This window comes from Sciurus vulgaris, assembly GCF_902686455.1.
Source record: "Sciurus vulgaris genome assembly, chromosome: 15".
Lineage (NCBI taxonomy): Eukaryota > Metazoa > Chordata > Mammalia > Rodentia > Sciuridae > Sciurus > Sciurus vulgaris.
This window is the reverse complement of record NC_136476.1, coordinates 32,831,339-32,840,809: the sequence shown is the minus strand read 5'-3', so window position 1 is coordinate 32,840,809 and position 9,471 is coordinate 32,831,339. Positions and strand designations below refer to the sequence as shown.

General features: G+C 40.5%; 1 long non-coding RNA gene across 1 annotated transcript; it reads left to right on the top strand.

The window, feature by feature from the left end:
- The first annotated feature begins 4,780 nt into the window (after positions 1-4,780).
- Positions 4,781-7,411, top strand: LOC306644797. The gene is made up of 3 exons (XR_013759476.1): positions 4,781-5,398; positions 5,674-5,761; positions 6,501-7,411. It is a non-coding gene; the product is annotated as an uncharacterized lncRNA (long non-coding RNA).
- Positions 7,412-9,471: the final 2,060 nt, after the last annotated feature.

Sequence of the window (9,471 nt, the reverse complement as noted above, 5' to 3'; positions counted from 1 at the left end):
GGGCTTCTTTGGGGGGCTTTAGTCCATGTGGATTAGGATTCAAGGTATCTAATGCTTCAGTAATGAATTTAGTGAAGGACTCTAGGAACACTGAGTAACTAGTTCCTAGAAATTATAACAGTAATGACTCTATAGCAAGATCAGAGCTAGGGAGCGACATGGGCTGCCTCGGGTCTGGGAAGATGGAATGGCTATTGCGGACTGGAAAGAGGGCAGTGGAAACATTGGAGAAGGGCGGGTGAAGTTACAAGCTATTAAGGAGACTCGAAAACAGACTATGGTAAGGAAGAATGACAGTCATCTCTTGAGCAGAAGAGATTATTGGGTAGGCAACTGTGCTGTAATGGAAGAAACAAACTGAGTGTGGGTTTGTGGGTTCATTGTCCAAGATGCCCTTCCCCAGTGCTGGGGCATAAGGCAAAATACTTAACCCCTCTAAACATGTGTGTATATAACTTAGTGAAGAATATGATATCTCATATGCAAATTTTTATGAAGTTTTTTTTATCCAATCTTTATTATGATTAGAAAGACATGTATTGTGTAGTAAATAAGCTACACACATATGTGTGTATTCATGCCTATTTGCATTTATCTCTATAAGCTCTCATTTATTAATCACATACTATGCATTCCTTGAGTACCTTCTCTGAGTAGGCAAATCTTAAAATATGACAAGTAAGGTCTCTCATCTTTAGGAACTTACATTCTACCAAGTGAAGGAAAATAACAAATGAATGAACATGTAAATAAAGGAGATGTTTTCAGGTTGTGGGGAGACCTATGATCAAAATTACAAGGATGATATAGAGAATTAGAAAGGCTGCATTAGGTGGAATGGTTCCAGAATATTAGAACACTTGTTCCCAATAATTTTGCTGGCACCCTGCTGTAATAAGCACTAGTGTTCCCATGTCCCAGTACTGAAATCCCCATGGGTTAGCTCTAATGGGGCAGGCTTAAAACTGGATACTCGATCAGAAGTGAGTGAGCTACACTGAACACTTGCAATTCAGTCAGGGGACGTCTGAAATCGAGGGATGCTTGAAGCCCTACGTTTGATTTATATTGTTTGCTTCTCTTCTCTAAGTAAACTATTGTTTGCTAGAACCTGCATATATTGCAGTGATAAGCTGTGCTCTTTATAATTCTGGTATGTATGTTACCTATCATTGCTGAACATTGGGACAGACATAAATGGGCTGAGATAGCAACAGTGCGAGTTTGCAGACATGAGCAGACCTTTCTAGCACTCTTGAGTGGAGGATCGATTTCAAGTAACCAGACTCTTTTCAAGAAGTTAAGACTGTTGAGTGGAACTGCTTTGGACCAGCATCTTTGAACCGGGAAAGAAGATCACATCTTCAGATTTATTCTTTTCATGTTTCTTGTTAAAGCCTTCATTGCTTGTCATGGTGTGAATGGTTTACGTAAAGGGCAGGAATTAAACTTGTACTGCGGGAAAAAATACTGCAATGGAGAGAAGGAAATTAGATCCTATCTATCTTTGTCAAAATGTTTGTTTTAAGTTAGATTCGAAGCATCTCATTGTCTTCTTTCATTATACCAAGTTTTAAAATTATGTGAAACAGATGTCTTCCATGGGCCCACAGGGAGGACGTGGCTTGAAAGGGTAGAATGGTGCTAAAGAAAAGCCTAAAATCACAGAGGTGAGACCCAGGTTCCTGCTCGCATCTGCACAGCCATTTTTCTTTCCAGTTTACCATATTTATGAGGAATCATGTAAATGTGTCAAGTACAGAGTGAGGCAAATGTCAAACAACAGTAACTGCTGCATGAGTGAACATGGCCAAGGAAACAGGAACGAATGGACTATGGAGCAGGTCTCCCACCACTGGTTCTCCCTCCCTCCCCAGGGTTTCACCTCTCTTACTACTTCCCAGTGAAGCTCCCCTACCCCCGGTGCTCTATGGCTTTGTTCTCTCTGCCTTACTTTTGCTGGCTTTAAATGCCTTCCCTTCTTTCATGCTCTTTCTTCCATCTGAACTCCTTTCTCATAGGCACTCTCACCCACTTTGTCTTGGTGAAATTTTTGCAAGGTCTTCCTGGTTTCAGAAGCCTCCCTGGGCTTAATAAATACTGTGAGTCTTGGTGAGGGTTTAACCAAGATTTGTCTGTCACTACTGAGTCCCAAGGATTATGTTTTCACCATATATTGTTTCACTTAACCTTCAAAGTGACCCTCGATTTATATGATATGTTTTTCACTGGAGGAAACAAGCTCGAATGTTTATTGACTTCTCCAAAGGTACTGGGCAAGTAGGTGGTGGAGTGGTAGATCAACCTACCTCTGATATGGGCTTTCGGGTCAGCAGCACGACATTGGACTACCATTGATTGTATTACTTTCCCTCCTTAGTGGTGAACGGTCAAAAGGATGACAATAGGTAGGAGAAGGATAAAACCTGCGCTAGATCCTTCCAAATCAGCCTATGCAGAACCAAGTAGTCAAGTACTAGGGAGTGGTGACTAAAGTTTTGAAAAGTAGCATTTTGATAGAACTTTAGTGAAGAGCTTTGTCACACACACTAGTTCCAAGAGCCACTCTGTTGAGCAGCTAATTAATCCTCTTGGGGCAATTACCCAGCCACCACAAAGGATCTGCTGCAGGCCTATGCCCCTAGGCACAGTCTGCGTTAAATAAGCAGCAGAAGAACCTTGAAGTGGCAGGTTTGTAACCACTCCTTCCTGAGGTCAGCACTTCGGGCACTTGCGCGTTCTGGCGCGTTCTGGGTCCAGCAGCACAGCATCACACACAGGTGGGTGTTCTGTAAGTGCTTTTTAATGATGGCGGTGGCGATGATGTATGAAGGTCTGTTTATACTTGCAGAGAGGGTCGTGTATTTTAACAAGAGGGACTTTTGATTGGCATTTCAAAGAGGCTAGTGTTGTTGGAAAATGTCAGCACCCTGCATAGGAGGGCGCTTCATAAGTGTTAAGGGATTGGGTCTGCTAAGGGGATTAGGATAATTGTTTTGGAGTGAATGGGCAGGCTCAGTGGAGGTGACCTCAAGTCATTTTAATAGGCCTAGTGGAACTCATGGTGACAACTCAAGCTTGTGGATTAAGATGCTCTGATGGAAATTCCCAATCATTACTCAGCATTGGTTCCACTGGGATACTGGCTGCCTATTGTATTGCTATGCCTGGTAGGGTGACTCAATTTCTGGGCTTCAGCAAAGAAATACTGATCAAAGGAACTGCCACCCCACCATGTGGCACAGGGCTCCTTTGCCTCCAAAGATGAAAGGTGCCTATTTCCATGGCACTTCTCATTTGGGGAGAACCTTTTAATTCATGCCAATTTAAGATCAATCAGGGATGAAGCCAAACACTGTCAGAAGTGAAAGTTCTATGGATGAAAGTAAAGAAGGAAAACTTCTTTCTCCTAAGTAAGCACAAAGCTGGAATGCTGAAAGTTAATATTGCATCAAGTTTGCAAGTTTTAGGAATAAACAATAAGGTTCAGAATGAATGCATACTTGGACTCAAAGGTTAAAAAGAGCAGTGGTTTATATTATATACAAGGAGTCCATGTTTGTCTGCAACCTTTTTTTTTTTAGGTTGAAAAAGTTTAATCTCAATTACTCATTGACTCAGCCAGCAATGACAAAATCAGGCCATTTTGTTGGTTGGCAAGGCTGGGATGCCACCATTGCCCTTCATGTTTGAGTACTTTTGCTTTAATCCAACTTGAATTTCTTAATGCATTAGACTATCCAACAGTCACAAACATAACTCTCACCCTAAAAGAACTAAAAGAGGGTATTCTGGAGTAAACAGGGTTTATTTCATCATGAATATATAAGAATATATTTATCAAACTACTGTTTGATAATGTCAAAATTTACTGTGTTGTCAGCTGGCATTGGGGCTTTCTGGTTTATCAGAATCAGATGCTCTTCAAGGTCATGGCTGGAGTGGAGAAGGAGGGAGGTGTGCTCATGCAGGGCAACATATCAGTGTGGTTGCCATGGAATGTACCAGTTTTGCTGCAATGTGAGATTTGCACCTGCAGCAAACAAACTTTGGGTTTCTCTAGAATGCAAATTGAGCAATTGTATACACAAATGGCTCTCCGCCTGGAAATTCCATGCCTTCCCACATTGGTTTTGTAAACAGAGTCTTAACACCCACATTACATATCTGGCCTGGGCTGCCTGTAATCATTTCAGTTCTTTTGGTGGCTGGACAGTAATTGCTTCAGAGGTTGAATGTTTTCCTTTTTTAGTTTAATGCTTAAGTGTGCTTTATTTATGGAGCATAACTTGTCCAAGATAGCTATTCTTCAAATTAAAAAAAAAAAAAAAAAAAAACTAATGAAATTTACTGTTTTTCTGTGCAAGATTCTCTTTCTGTAGACACATTCATCTCTGAAATTTCTCAGTCAGATTTCTCAAAGGGCCCAGGAAAGTCATGAAGATTTTGATGAAATAGTCCACAACTTTGAAATACTCTTTCTCTGCAACAGTACCAGAACCACCAACTGATTGTTAAAAATGGAAATTCCTAGAATTCAACCCAGGTTTACCAAATCAAACTCCCTTGTGTTGGTTTAGGAATCTTCCACACCCATAAGCCTCATAAGCACTTTCATGAGTCTCTGCCAGATGCTACCAGCTGACTCTCAGAGACACCCACTCCACCTATTACAGGGTCTTGGATGAGTAAATTCACTATATTTTTGGTTTCCTACATTTTGATCTGATTCCAGAAGGATGGATTATTGTCTAAACAATGTATCTAAAAGAGAGAATTTTTAAAGTCTAGTTTCTGGCCTTTTCTTCCTCTTCCCCCATCTTTCTCCTTTGCTCTCCTCTTACTTTCTCTTTTCTTAAAACTTTCCTGGCCTCAGTTTCAAACATATGTGACATACTAGGAAGGTAGAGGGTAAAATGCCAGACAACAATAAAATGTCAAGGTGAGCCAACCTCATTTTTGGGATTCATGTAGAAAGCCTGAAAGAGGAAAATTAATTTACAGGTGGGTTCTCCAGAGGAAGAATGGCACTCGGCAAAGCTCTTAGGGAGATCACAGGAGAGATGGAAAGCCGAATGCTGAAGAACGAACCAAAGACATGATTTATGAAGGAGGGAAATGGTAGTGAACTGAAGATATCAAGGCCTTGCAAACTTGACAAAATATAACCCAATGTACTATGTCGAAGGATGCTGTGTAGGAAGAAAAAAGTTTCAGGAAATTTCTTTGACTTCTAGATGAGCCAAAGTAGTGATGTGATTATTCACCTGCTTATATCCAGATATCTGGAATCACAAACTTTCAGCCAATATACCTCCATTCTCACCATCTCCAAATTCTAAAAGTAGCAGGAAACACACCTGAATAACAACTCAGTCTCACAAACATCCTTAACCTGGTAAGTTTTACAATTAAGTTCACTTTTCATGGTTCATTTTAATGAGACTAAATCTGTCCATCAGGAATCAAATGATTTATTCCAAATCTACTTAAGTAGTGACGAAGCATGATATGATTGGGGGATACTGCAAGGACTCTTGGCTTCCACCATTCCACTCCAACTACAGTGCTTCTGTTAATTTTGCGGGTGGGGCAGATACCAGGGATTGAACCCAGGGATACGTAACGATTGTGCCACATCCCCAGCCCTTTTTGTTTTTTATTTTGAGACAGGGTCTCAATAGGTTGCTTACAGCCTCGCTAAATTGCTGAAGCTGACTTTGAACCTGTGATCTTCCTGTCTCAGCCTCTGTGATTACAGGTATGCACTGCCACACCCAGCACTGTGGTGCTTTTAATTTTTATCAAAAGTACTATTCCTTGGATTAAGACCTTATGTCTTAATCACCCAAAATCAGAGCATGCACAATCACAAGCAAAAAAAAAAAGGCATTTTACAACAAAATGCTTAATGAAAGTAGATATTTGCTAACTATAACACCAAATGCACAGATGTGGGTTATGAGTTGTTTGAGAAGGGCAGGCCTCATGAGTGTCACAGAGTGAATGGGACCCAGGGCGCCTTGCAGGTCAGGGACATCTTGAGACAATGAAGGAAATTTAAAGGCAGCACCAAAGTGAGGAAACACCAAAGATATTTTCTTGCTTCATGAGAAGTTTGATTATGGAATTGGCAGAATGAGTGAACTAGATGAATCAGCTGAGGCAGGGAGAAGTTGGGTACATGGCTGACATAATGCATAGGCAAAACCAATAATGGGACAGAGACTTCAGGTGGCTAGTCATCCTTAAGGTGACTATTATTTCCTCTACATTAAACCAATGATGATGAATTATTTGGGGGGAAGGATGACCCAATTTCTCTAAAGCTTAAATAGTAAATAACTGGCCTCATTCTTTTTCAGTGGAACTAATTTCATGTGTTGGTTTTCTTTGGAAGGAGGAGTTCTTTTTCTGCAGGCAGGGGGATACCGGGGTTTGAACTCAGTGGCATTCGACCACCGAGCCACATTCCCAGCCCTATTTTGTATTTTACTGAGAGACAGGGTCTCACTGAGTTGTTTAGTGCCTGGCTTTTGCTGAAGCTGGTTTGAACTCTTCATCCTCCTGCCTCAGCCTCCCAAACCACTGGGATTACAGGTATGAACCACCTTGCTGGGCAGAAGGAGAAGTTCTAATGATTCATATTCAGGGGAACTGAATTTCCTGGAGAAGGGCTTCAGGGGAAAAAAAAAAGTGAAAGCTAAAGGTTTTTCAAACTCTGAGCATAAAACCTTTCCCCAAGGAGAAAATAGGTTAAACCGAACATTCTTATCTTCCCTGCACCTATCCTGTCCCCCTAGTTCCTGATTCCTGGGTGGGTACCAAGAATGTTCGGATGTAAGAGCAAGATGGTTATAAAATATTTAGCTCTAGGAGTGGCAGATTTGGCTTCTGTGATCCTGCTAATTGGGTGGGTGCCTGCCGTCTCCCTCGCTGATCCATCCCTGAGGGCTTCAGCACACACATGGGGACGTTTGCAGGGACTGATTCTGAAGTCAATTCACAGACTTGTATGAAAACCAGCCTCATTATTTTAAATCTAGGATTGAATTTTGTCCATGTGTGTGGGTGTGAGATTAGGAGTAAATGGGGACTTTGGTAGAACAGGAAAGAGCATATCATTTCCATATGGATTAAAATTTGTATTAAAAAACTCAAACCCTGCACAGGCGGACAAACAAGAACAATAAAAGCCCAAACTGAAGGTCAGTTTTAGCCTTTGAGGCAACAATTTATGACTTCTGACTTCGAGTCATGTTTTATATTCATAAATGCCATTCCCAACTTGAACTGCAAGCCAAGTTTGGATTTTGAGCTATCTTGGGTCATCTACCTTTCTTGCAACATTTTGTTATTAAGCTAGTACTTGAAAGGCAAGTAAACAGGGACTTTGCATTTCTTTGACTTCTAAAATGGAACATAGGTAAAACTTAAATTTATCTAAGAATATATGCTATTTTTGTGGATTTAGTTTATATGCAGCTAAGTGATTTTTAATGTGATAGCAGCAAAGGAAAATGACTTTAAAAATATTCTGACAGACACAGGAGTGAAAAATAAAATGATGTCACACTATTGAGAGGCAGGTTCTGTGCAAGACCATTATTGTTACTGCTGTTAGTGTTATTATTATTTCTTAAAATGCAGCAACATGCCTGCTATGCAACAAGGACTTAATTCATGTCTGATGAATTTAAAAAAAAAATAAAGGGATCAAGGTTACTCACTCTACTTTTTGCAGCATCTTATATTCAAAGGAAGTCCTGGGTAATCAATAACTGATAGGCAGTGTGACAAAAATTATGTCTTAAACTAAGAGATAACGGAAAGTAACTATTCTCCCTTAGTATCATCAGCAGAAATATCTCAGTGATTTCATAATTTGTTCATTTCTTATTGAAATAATGGACTTATTGAATAATAGGACTGAGCATACACTAAGAGATGAACGTGCTGTACATCTGAACCAGTTAAACCTTAATAGCGTAAATGAAACCTTTAAATTGTGTGAACCACGAGCAGCCTCGCAACTCTTTACATGTGCAAAGAATTGAATGAAGACATATGGTCACCATCAACTTGGTTATTTAATTCTGAGATGACACACGTATTAATCTAACTGAAAGGGGAAGCTACTATATAGCTGGTTGTAATTAGCCAACCACAAATTTCTATAACCACTTCAGTCTAAACCAAAAGCCAAAATGGCATTTCATGATTACACCATCCCACCCAGATTTGCATTTCTTGATGAATTCCCAAGGTTAGGATATGAGCCATACTGTAAAACCAACCCTCAATTACACCTTTTTAGAGGGGAAGATTAGTGGCAGGTGGCGCCTGCTATAAAAGCCTCATTAAAACACCTTCTGGTGGAGTTTCACAAAAGGAAGCCACCAGATGGAGACCCATCTCCACATGGTAGTCTTACCTCAAATGAGAGTTTCACCTGACACTTTGGGGACAGACAATTTTTTTCTCACCTAACAAGCCACTGAGGTTCAAAAGACGATCTATTAGGATTAATCGCACTTGATCACTAATCCATTGTAATGCCATATGCTAAGAGCGTTGTTCACTGTTAAGCCTGGAGCCAGGTAGAGCCCCTCTGGTAATGTAAACCGTCCCATTTTCCTGCAGCTAATCTAATTTCACCTCCTCCCAGACCCCACATGCCAGGAATGGTGCTTAACTCTTCCTACACTGTCTCTGATGCATTTTTGAATGGTAGCAAATCTGATCTCAAAGGTAATGACGCTGAAACCTGCTGACTAATTGGAAAATGATTTTCCTGGTGTTGCTTGCTTAGTGGGGCGAGTGGATAAAAGGTATTTATTCCATTGTGCACAAATTCAAAGACTCAGCCCTGGCCTTCTTATCTGTACAGCTTGGTATTACTCATCTGCTTCTCTTCCCTAAATGTGTTTGTTGAATCTGGGACTTACTGGATTGGAACAATTGGCCAGCTGGGCAGTGAGAGTGAAATTTACGTTTCATAGAGGAGATTCTGTCACCTTATGCAGTCCTTGAAGTGTCAAGTCTTTTTTCAAGAGGTTTGCCTTTGGTATGGGTCCAAACCATTAAGTGCTAAACTGTATAATAGTGTAGTGCTTCATAAATATATATATATATATTTTTTTTTCTTGTGTGTTTCATGTTAAGCTAGTTTCAAAGCACCACCCACTAAGTCACTTTCTAAAAGAAAGATGGCCTTTCTTGCTCAAGGCCCCATGTTTATGAGTTGCTCACATAACGATAATCATACACATATGGCCACGTGAGCCCCACACATTTTACTCTAGTTCTGGGGCCCAATATGAGAAGTTAAGTGAAAAAACTTCCAAATGCTCTGCAATATTATGGTCACTTGGTTGCAGCTATTCAGACTCCTGGTGGGAACAGAGAAGATAATCTATCTCAATGTGTAGGAAACAGTATCATCAAGATGCCAGCAATTGTCCTGAAGTG